Genomic DNA, 9,212 nt, shown 5'->3' with positions numbered 1-9,212 from the left:
GAGAGAGAGAGAGTTACCCCCTCCGGGGGACTTGCTGTAGGTGGTGGTGGGGGTCCATGGGCGTTCCCCCTCCCCTGCTGGCCTTCTTGTCTCCCAAACTGGCACTTTTGGCCAGCTCTTTGGAGGCCGCTTTCCTGCTGTTGCTCCCCAGCAACTGGTATTGAGAGGCATCTTGCCTCTTAGTTACAAACATGGATCTCTGGGAAAGGCAGTTTTTGATGCATACTTGGCCCAAATGGCTTGCAAAGTAGTAGTAGTAGTAAATAAATAAATTTAAATAAATACATGAATAAATTATAAACTTGATTTGTTAGCCACCCCATAACAAATTGTTCTCTGGGCTGCTCACAACAACCCAATAAAAACATCCAGATAAAACACACAACACAAAACAAATTGCAAGATTAAAATACAGTAAAATCATTTTAAAAATCTGTTTTCCTAGAGATAAAGCTGCCATCTACTGAGTGGCCATTGATCCACCTATTTCCATGTTGTTTACTCTGACCGGTGGTGGCTCTTCAGGGCTTCAGGCAGGAATTTTTCTCAGCCCTACCTGAAGATGCTGGGCATTGAATCTGGGACCTTCTGCATGCTACGCAGATGCTCTACCACTGACCTATGCCCCATCCCCTTAATGACAGCCCTCATCCCCCATTCATGTCATGTTCAATGCACACGCAATCTGTTGACAGTGTACACATGTATGCGTGCACACATCTGTAGGTGTCCCACAGTTATCCATGTTACGTTGCAAGTTATGCACATATGATCTGTATGCACATATGTACAGCAGTACATATCTTATCTGGAACAGGATACAGAGCATTTCAGGGCCAGGTTCATTTTAAAAATCAACACATTTACAGTAAAAAACATATACATGTATACAAACAGTGGAATGAACATACAACACCGGTACATCTGGTGGCGATTCAGAGCCGAGCCTTCTCTCTAGCTGCTCCTGGCCTATGGAATGCACTCCCAGCAGACATCCATAATTTAGGCTCGTTGTTGGTCTTTAAGAAAGCCCTAAAAACTTACTTATTTGCCCTGGCCTTCCAAGGTTTGTTTTTAAGTACTTTAATTGGTTTTTAAATGGCTCTGAATTGTTTTGAAGTTGTTTTTATATTGTTCTGGGCATTATTGTTAAATGGTGTTTGTTTTAATGTTGTTTTTTTAAAATTAAAAAAATTGATGTGCCTTTGGTGCCTTTGATGTCTCAGAGCCTTTGATGTCCCAGAGCCTTTGGACGGGACAGTCTAGAAATGCAATAAATAATAACTAACTAACATAATGTCCTAATAGGGCTTCTGACTGGCATATTGCAATTAGATTCACTGGCATTCTAGACCGGTGCTTTGAAGCCCATTTTGTTCCATGTGACAAAGCTCAGCAGCTCCAACATACTGAAATGTGGGTGTGACTCAGTGTTTGTTTTACAATGGAACTGAGCCAGGACAGATAAAGTTAACCAATTAACAGTAGCAGACCTGAGAGTGTAGTACACTGATATGATCTAAAATAGGTAGAAGGCTCAGGAGTTAGTAGGTGCATGGCTTGGGGGTATTGGGCCCATGTGCTTTAAAAGGAGCCATTCACTCTTTTCCGTTACCCTCGGAGGCATTTTCTGGTTTTAAGAAAGCAGTTCCAATAAGAGGCGAAGCTCTTACTCGGCAAGTGCCGAAGAAGCATATTAGTCACTGTGTTTATCTGATGTGTGTCATACCACCTCCCAGATTAGAGACGGGTTTATTCTGTTACTGCATCACTTAGGTTTCTATTTTCTCCGTTTGCAGCAATGACAAGGTTTGTATTTATAATCTGAATCATATTTTCTCCTCACCACTCTTAAGGGTGGAAGGAGAGTGTGATGACAGGAGGACTCGGGAGCCACATTTGGAGCGAGAAAGAGAAACGGGTGCAGAAAGGCCAAGGGAAGCGGAGGAAGGGAGGCATTCACAGGTCCTGGCTTCCGATTCTGACATCCCTGTAACTGTGAACATACAGAAGCTGCTCTCATGAGCAACCAAGAGCGGGTTAAGGCTGCCACTGCCATGGAAAACCCAGCTGTGGAGTCCTCCTGCTAAATGAGGTCTTGTGGTAGCAAGCATAACTTGTCGCCTTAGCTAAGCAAGGTCCACCCTAGTTGCATATGAAAGGGAGACTAGAAGTGTGAGCACTGGAAGATATTCCCCCCAGGGGATGGAGCTGCTCTGGGAAGAGCATCAGAAGGTTCCAAGTTCCCTCCCTGGCATCTCCAAGATAGGGCTGAGAGAGATTCCTGCCCATAATCTTGGAGAAGCCGCTACCAGTCTGTGTAGACAATACTGAGCTAGATGGACCAATGGTCTGACCAACCCCCTACTCTCTGTGCTGCTGGAAGCTACTGGCAACCGTGTGAGTGGGCGATCCGCCCACCCAGGAAGAGAAGAGGGATTGTCTGTGGGGAGGTAAGTGCTAGCAACCTTCCTTCCTTCTTTCTCTCGAGCCCTTTCTCACCGATCGTGAAAAAAAGGCTCACTGTGTGACTGAGCAATCTAAACAATTTGCTTCCCTTGGGACATGTATTCCAGGATTTGGGAAGCACACTTTGGAATACACACAGTTCACCGAGGAATCGCTTTTATATTGTGGGGTGTTTCTCTTTTCCATCACATCGGATTGCTGACTTGTGACTAATTATACCTGCAGCAGAATCGAACTTTCCTGTGCCCTGTTCAGACATTATGTTGTACCTGTGTTCAGATATCTGTACACACATGTGTGTTTTTGTGTGAATGACTGTAGCTGCATTCATTTTAAAAGTGAACATGGGGATTGATTGATTGATTGATTGATTAAGTGCCATCAAGTCGGTGTCAACTCTTAGCAACCACAAAGATAGATTCTCTCCCGGATGATCTGTCTTCAGCTTGGCCTTTAAGGTCTCTCAGTGGTGCATTCACTGCTGCTGTAATCGAGTCCATCCACTTTGCTGGTGGTCGTCCTCTTCTTGTCTTTCCTTCAACTTTCCCCAGCGTTATGGACTTCTCAAGAGAGCTGGGGTTTTCCATAATGTGTCCGAAGTATGATAGTTTGAGCCTGGTCATTTGTGTCTCGAGTGAAAATTCTGGATTGATTTGGGTATAGGCCCCCTGCAGTGTAGGAAGGATATTGCTGTACCTGCATTCAACAAAACATTTGAATAACTACCTTTGTGCAGATCTGTCCCTGTGTACAGCACACACAGACAAAATTTTTTTTAAGGGTGCTGTACTTGCATACGGTGTCCCAGAGCATGTCCGGAAGTCCCAGCATATAAGCACGTAGAAACATCACCCTCCCTGCACTCTCCCTGGGGCATCTCAGCCTTCCCATCACAGAAACGGATGCCTTCAGGCATACAGCACTTACCTCTTCAAACAAACACCATACATGGGGAAAACACAGGGAGGATGATGCTTCTTGGTGCTCATGCACCAGGGCAGGATTTCCAGACATGCTCTGGGATCCTTTACACGAGTACAGCATCCTTTAAAACAAAAACAAAGTCTGAGACGGGCTCAATTGTACGAGTGCGAATTCAACCTCCGAACTGTGTGAGTGCTGAACATAAAGCTCTGGACTGAATTACTTCAGAACTTCATCCTCATTCATGGATCCATCCAGAAGCTGTTGCCTCCAAACACGTAAGTCTCTGCAGTGCTTGGAAAAAACAAAACCAATTAATAACTTTGTTGGAATAATATTGTCCTTGATTGGATAATATTCACTGAGGTCCTAGATGCTCAGAAATACCTGCTGAGGTGCTCCTGGCTATTGCCTCCTGCTGTCCTCCCTCTGCAGTCAAAAGCTGACTGCAACACCCTACACCCACACTAACAGTTCCCCAACTGAAGTCAGGGAGACTGTAGAGAGGAGGGGGAACTGGCTGCCGGGCTTCCTCCTTCACATGAAGGACAGCCACAGCAGCCAATCAGCATGTAGAGAGGGAGGAGCTTGTTGTTGTTTCAGAGAATGCAGCCTTAAGTTCAGAATTTGGATGTTCAGCAGGTGGCTGCATACCTCAGGTAGGAGCAGCAAAATTTACTACAGACTAAGGGTTCAAACTGGGGTTTGGGGAGGGAAACCCTGTCCCGCTTTTCCAATGGGACAGAGGTTCCATGCATTTGGACATAAAATAAATCCAACCTCTGCCCTGTTTAACTCTGTTAACATGCCCCGTTAACTCCGGTTACATGCCAAAGGCCAACAGCTTCTAGGACAGAACAGCCAGGAAGCTGTTGTAGCAGGCAATTTGTCGTAGTGGTTAGGAACATAAGCATATAGGAAGCTGCCATATACTGAATCAGACCATGGGTCTATCTAGCTCAGTATTGTCTTCACAGACTGGCAGTGGCTTCTCCAAGGTTATGGGCAGGCATCTCTCTTAGCCCTATCTTGGAGAAGCCAGGGAGGGAACTTGAAACCTAGATACTCTTCCCATTGCGGCTCCATCCCCTGAGGGGAATATCTTCCAGTGCTCGCACTTCTAGTCTCCCATTCATATACAACCAAGGTGGACCCTGCATAGCTAAGGGGACAAGTCATGCTTGCTACCACAAGACCAGCTCTCCTGCATTGTTTTAGGGGAGAATTTGCAGAGAAAATTATTTAGCAGAGAAACCCACTTTGATGGGAACAGCGCTCCGGGAGGGGATCTGGAGGCAACTGCTAAGGGCTAACTTTGAAGAAGTTACAAACTTAGACAGAAAGGCTGCACTCTGTACTAGCAACCTCATGGCAGAAGGAAGAAGAAGGGAGTGTCCTTAGGGTATCAGTCTACCAATCAGAAGACTCAGAGCAGAGATACAAGACAAAAAGAGAACGTATGGGGTGGTGGTGGAAGTGGGCAGTCCTACACTCTGTAACTATACTCCTAATGTCTCCAGTGGTCAATAGGAGTTATTGGTGTTGAGCATTGATGCCTATGGAGTCACATGCCCAACAGTTTAAAGGAAAGCACTATTCACTGGCTACAGACCTGGCAACCAGAATTAAGGAAATGTACTCCCTTGCCAACAAATAATGCAGCTGGTTGTTTTAAAAATAAATATATAATTTAATTGATGTACTGCTCAGCACTCACTGCTGCATGTGCTTAACCACCGTTGGAACGGTTGTGGAATGGAGCCATCCCAATCCAACTTAAAGTCCTGTGAACACAGTCACATGACATGCAGGGCCGGATTAAGCCAGTGCTGGGCCTGTAGCATATGTTATAAAGGGGCCCTAATTTTTTTTTAAATGCACATAAATATTAAAATGTAAATTATTTACTTGCATAGTAAAGTCATTTAATTTTTTTATTTGCTATATTTTGGAATATGGGAGACCAAGTCACAAACTCACACTTACTACAACAACAGTGAACATTTATATACTGTTTTTCAATCAAAATTCTCAAAGTGGTTTACATAGAAAAATAAAGAGTGGATAGATGCTTCTCTGTCTCCAAAGGGCTCACACTCTAAGAAGAAAAATGTGGTAGGCACCAGCAACAGCCACTGGACAGATTCTGTGCTGGGCCTTCTCTTAAAACACACATGTAGAAGAAAAGGGATATTTTATCTAACATGGACCAAATAAAACAGGTAAAGTTCTAACTTTAATTCCCAGTTGGAAGCCGGGTGTGTGGGGCCCTCAAAAACGCGGGGCCTGTAGCAAATGCTACATTTGCTACTACGTTAATCCACCTCTGATGACATGACAGCCATTGGGAAGAATGTGCATTGTGCAACTGCATTTGCGCGACTTAAAGTCAAAGCAACATGGCACCATTCCGCAACAGTCCCAAGGGTGGCCACACACACACACAGCAGTGCGGGCCGTGCTCCAATGGCCCATTTCACTGCCCAGTAGCCATTACTTTTAGTCCAAGTATTTGGAATGCACTTCCTGTTGAAATAAGAGCCTCTCCATCTCTCACAACTTTAAAAAGTTCAGTCAAGACACATCTGTTCACCCAGGCTTTTAGTTAGATGTAGAGTTTTAATAGTTTTTAACACTTTTAACATGTCCAATTTTAAATTGTTTTAATTTTTAATTTTGTTTTTATTGTTTTTTTATTGTAAACTGCCCAGAGACGTGAGTTTGGGGCAGTAAAGAAATTTGTCAAATAGGTAAGTAGGTAAGTAAGTAAGTATTTCCAGAAACCTTGGACAGCAGACACCGCATTAGGGAAGGTGTTTTCCCCTTCTGACTCAGGCAGGAGCAAATACATCTTCTAAAGAGGGTGTCTGCTGGTACGTCTGTGTGCATGGTCTAAAAACAAAACGAGCAATGCTTTTGCCTTCAGAATGATTGCTTTTATCCACTCACAGCTGGATGCAACTCATTGATCAGAATGCATAGAAGTCATTGGGAGATGTTATTAATCAAGGTGTTTTCCAGATTACACACTACAACATACCCGCAATGTATTCGCTAAGTGCTCCTCTTTATTGCCTGTGTTTCCACAACGGTGTCGCTGTGTTGTCAGCAGGGTGTCGTTCATATTTCCCATGCCTTGATTCAAATTTAAATGATACATCTTAGCCCTAAAACGTGATAGATGCGCTGCAGGAAAGTAGCTGTATTTTTCCAGGGTAGGGAGGCTTGCAATGGAGTTTATGCATTGAAGCATGTTGTAGTATGGACAGTGTCCCCCCCCCCCACCATGCTTGCTTCCTCTGCCCCCTCACCATGGGGACAGAAACAGGCAGGGAGAAATCTCGGCTTTCCCCTCCTTTCCTCCCCACAGATTGCAAACCACACACCTCCCCCCTCCTCCGCTTGCTTCCAATATAACTTGAGTTTGTCAACACAGGAGGGGAGGGGAGAGCAGCTGAGCAGATTTCTGAATCCAGCTCTTTCTTGTGCACATTTTACTGAAGAGGAAGCCCATCGAACTAAATAATTTACTTCTGTGCAATCCCACTTGCTTACTACAAGGCAAAGGGCACAGAGAGAGAACAGTCACTTACTTAAAAGGAAGCCCATTGAACTGAATCATGATTCATTTACTTCTGTGCAATCCCACAGCCCTCACTAGAGCAGCACTCCCCTCCTCTCATCCCCTCCGCCTCTTCCCTCTTATGTATTTTATTTATTTCTCCGCAGCTGTGCTGCCACCATCCTCTCTCCTCAGGAGAAGGCCTGGCAGGGGGGAAGCAGCGAGGGCGGCGGTAGAGAGGAGAAAGGCGCCCAACCACCGCCTCAAGGCTCCCCGGACCTAGCGAGGCTCTGCCTGGGGCACCGACTGGGGAGGCTGCTGCTGCTCCTATGGCTGCCCCCCAGAAGCCCCAGTGGGGGAGCTGAGGGGCTGCTGGCCGCCGCTGCTACCATGGAAGAGAGCGCCCACCCGGGTGTGCCAGTCCCTCTCCTCCCCACCTTCCAGGCTCGCCACAGGATTCCCTTTTGCTTCCCCATTTACAATTCTTTATTTATATATATTTCATTCCTGGAATCACTTGTGCAAGGATGCAACGACGAAAGGTTTTGTTTTGGAATGGCACTTTCCCCTGCTAGCGGATTAGCACAAGGTAGCAAAGAAATGTGTGTGTGTGTGTGTGTGTGTGTGTGTGTGTGTGTGTGTGTGTATGAAAAAGGTCATCACGTCACACACACTCCATGCTTCCATTGGCCCAAATGCCCAAATGGAACAGGAGAAGGGGCAGATAAATGCGTTTCAATGAGAATATGGACACTCCTGCCAGGAAAATAAGTTTCAGTGGATGGAAAATATGAATGGCCTCCAGCTTACAAGGAAGCATTAAACTTTACTCTCGTTTTGAAACTGTTGCACGATTCTGTCACAGTGTGCAATGCCCTGTCCGTTGCAAATCTCGTAGTCCGGAAAATGCCCAAGCTGCAGCTCAGGATTTTTGAAAGCTGTTGAATCAGCGGTGGCGCATCCGGATGGGGTAGAAAAAGAGCCACAGGCACAGCTCATTCCCACTCTTCTTGCCCCACCCTGGCTGCCTTGCTCTTCCTTGTCCCACTGCTGCAGTAACCCCAGAGGCATGGCCTAGTCATTGGCCTGGTTCCCCAGCACAGTGAATGAGCAGTCCACATGCCTGGGGATAAATCGGTGGCTAGGGATGTGCAAACTGGTTTGGAGGCTTAGTTCAGGGTTTAGGGGGTGAACTGAAAACGCCCCATTCCATCTGGACTGGAACCGAACCCCCACACCAGTTTGCAAATAATTTATTTATTTATTCATTCATTTATTTATTTATAAAAAATTAGTACCTCCTAGCCCCTTTGGGGGATTTCCTAAAGGCTGCAGGGTGTGTGTGTCTGTGTGTGCGTGTGTCTGCAAAGGTTCCTCCTCCCCCGGCTGGCCTTCTTTATCACCACCGCGTCCTGTAAAATAACCCCTTTTTTACGCACCTCATTTGAGCACCTCTCAAATGACCTCTGCAAGGCCCTGGGCCATGCCAGGCCTCGCAGAGGCCATTTGAGCATGCGTGGCTGCCATGCCGAATAACAGAGGCCCAAAAGGATTGTTTTACGGGTTGCGGTGATGATAAATGAGGCCGGAGGGGGGAGGGGGAACCTTTGTGGACCCCCGACGGTCTTTAGGAAGCCTCCCGAAGGGGCTAGGAGGTACAAATATCTATCTATCTATCTATCTATCTATCTATCTATCTATCTATCTATCTAATTCGAGAACCCCCTTGGACCAAACCAGACCGGGTGGGGTTTGATGGGGGCTGGACCAAACTGGCCCAGTAAGGTTTGAGTGCAGTTTGCACTCAAACCGAACTGGGCTAGCTGGTACCGTGCACACCCCTAACAGTGGAGAGGGAGAGTAGGTATTCAGGGTGGGGCGAGAATACACAAACGAATACAATGAACATTTATATACTGGGGATGTGCACAAATTGAATTTTTTGATTCAATGCCCAAAACAAATCACCCCCAATTTGTTTTGTATCCAAATCTACCCCTCCAAATCACCCCAGATTTGATTTGTATTTGCTTTGATTCAATTTGGATTTGGATTGATTCAGACCACTTTACAAGGTCTTAGGGGCACCAAATGTGGGTGGTGGGTAGGTCCCTATGGGTGCTACCTACCATCCAAATTTCCAGGCAGTGGGACACCTGTTTGATTTTTAATGATTTTATTTTGTTTTTAAAGATTTTGAACATTTACACCATAGGAAACAATGGGGATTTGAAGTTGCCATATCTGAACCCTAAAA

The 9,212-nt window shown here is 45.7% G+C and overlaps 1 long non-coding RNA gene across 1 annotated transcript in view; it reads left to right on the top strand.

Moving 5' to 3' along the window:
- The first annotated feature begins 1,932 nt into the window (after positions 1–1,932).
- The window catches only part of LOC128347253 (uncharacterized), a 67,051-nt gene continuing 59,771 nt past the window's right edge, over positions 1,933–9,212 (top strand). Inside the window, exon 1 of the long non-coding RNA XR_008317462.1 lies at positions 1,933–2,453. This is a non-coding gene — a long non-coding RNA (uncharacterized LOC128347253). The remainder of the gene's footprint in view (positions 2,454–9,212) is intronic.

This window comes from Hemicordylus capensis, chromosome 2 (assembly GCF_027244095.1).
Source record: "Hemicordylus capensis ecotype Gifberg chromosome 2, rHemCap1.1.pri, whole genome shotgun sequence".
Lineage (NCBI taxonomy): Eukaryota > Metazoa > Chordata > Lepidosauria > Squamata > Cordylidae > Hemicordylus > Hemicordylus capensis.
This window is presented reverse-complemented; position numbering and strand designations above follow the sequence as displayed.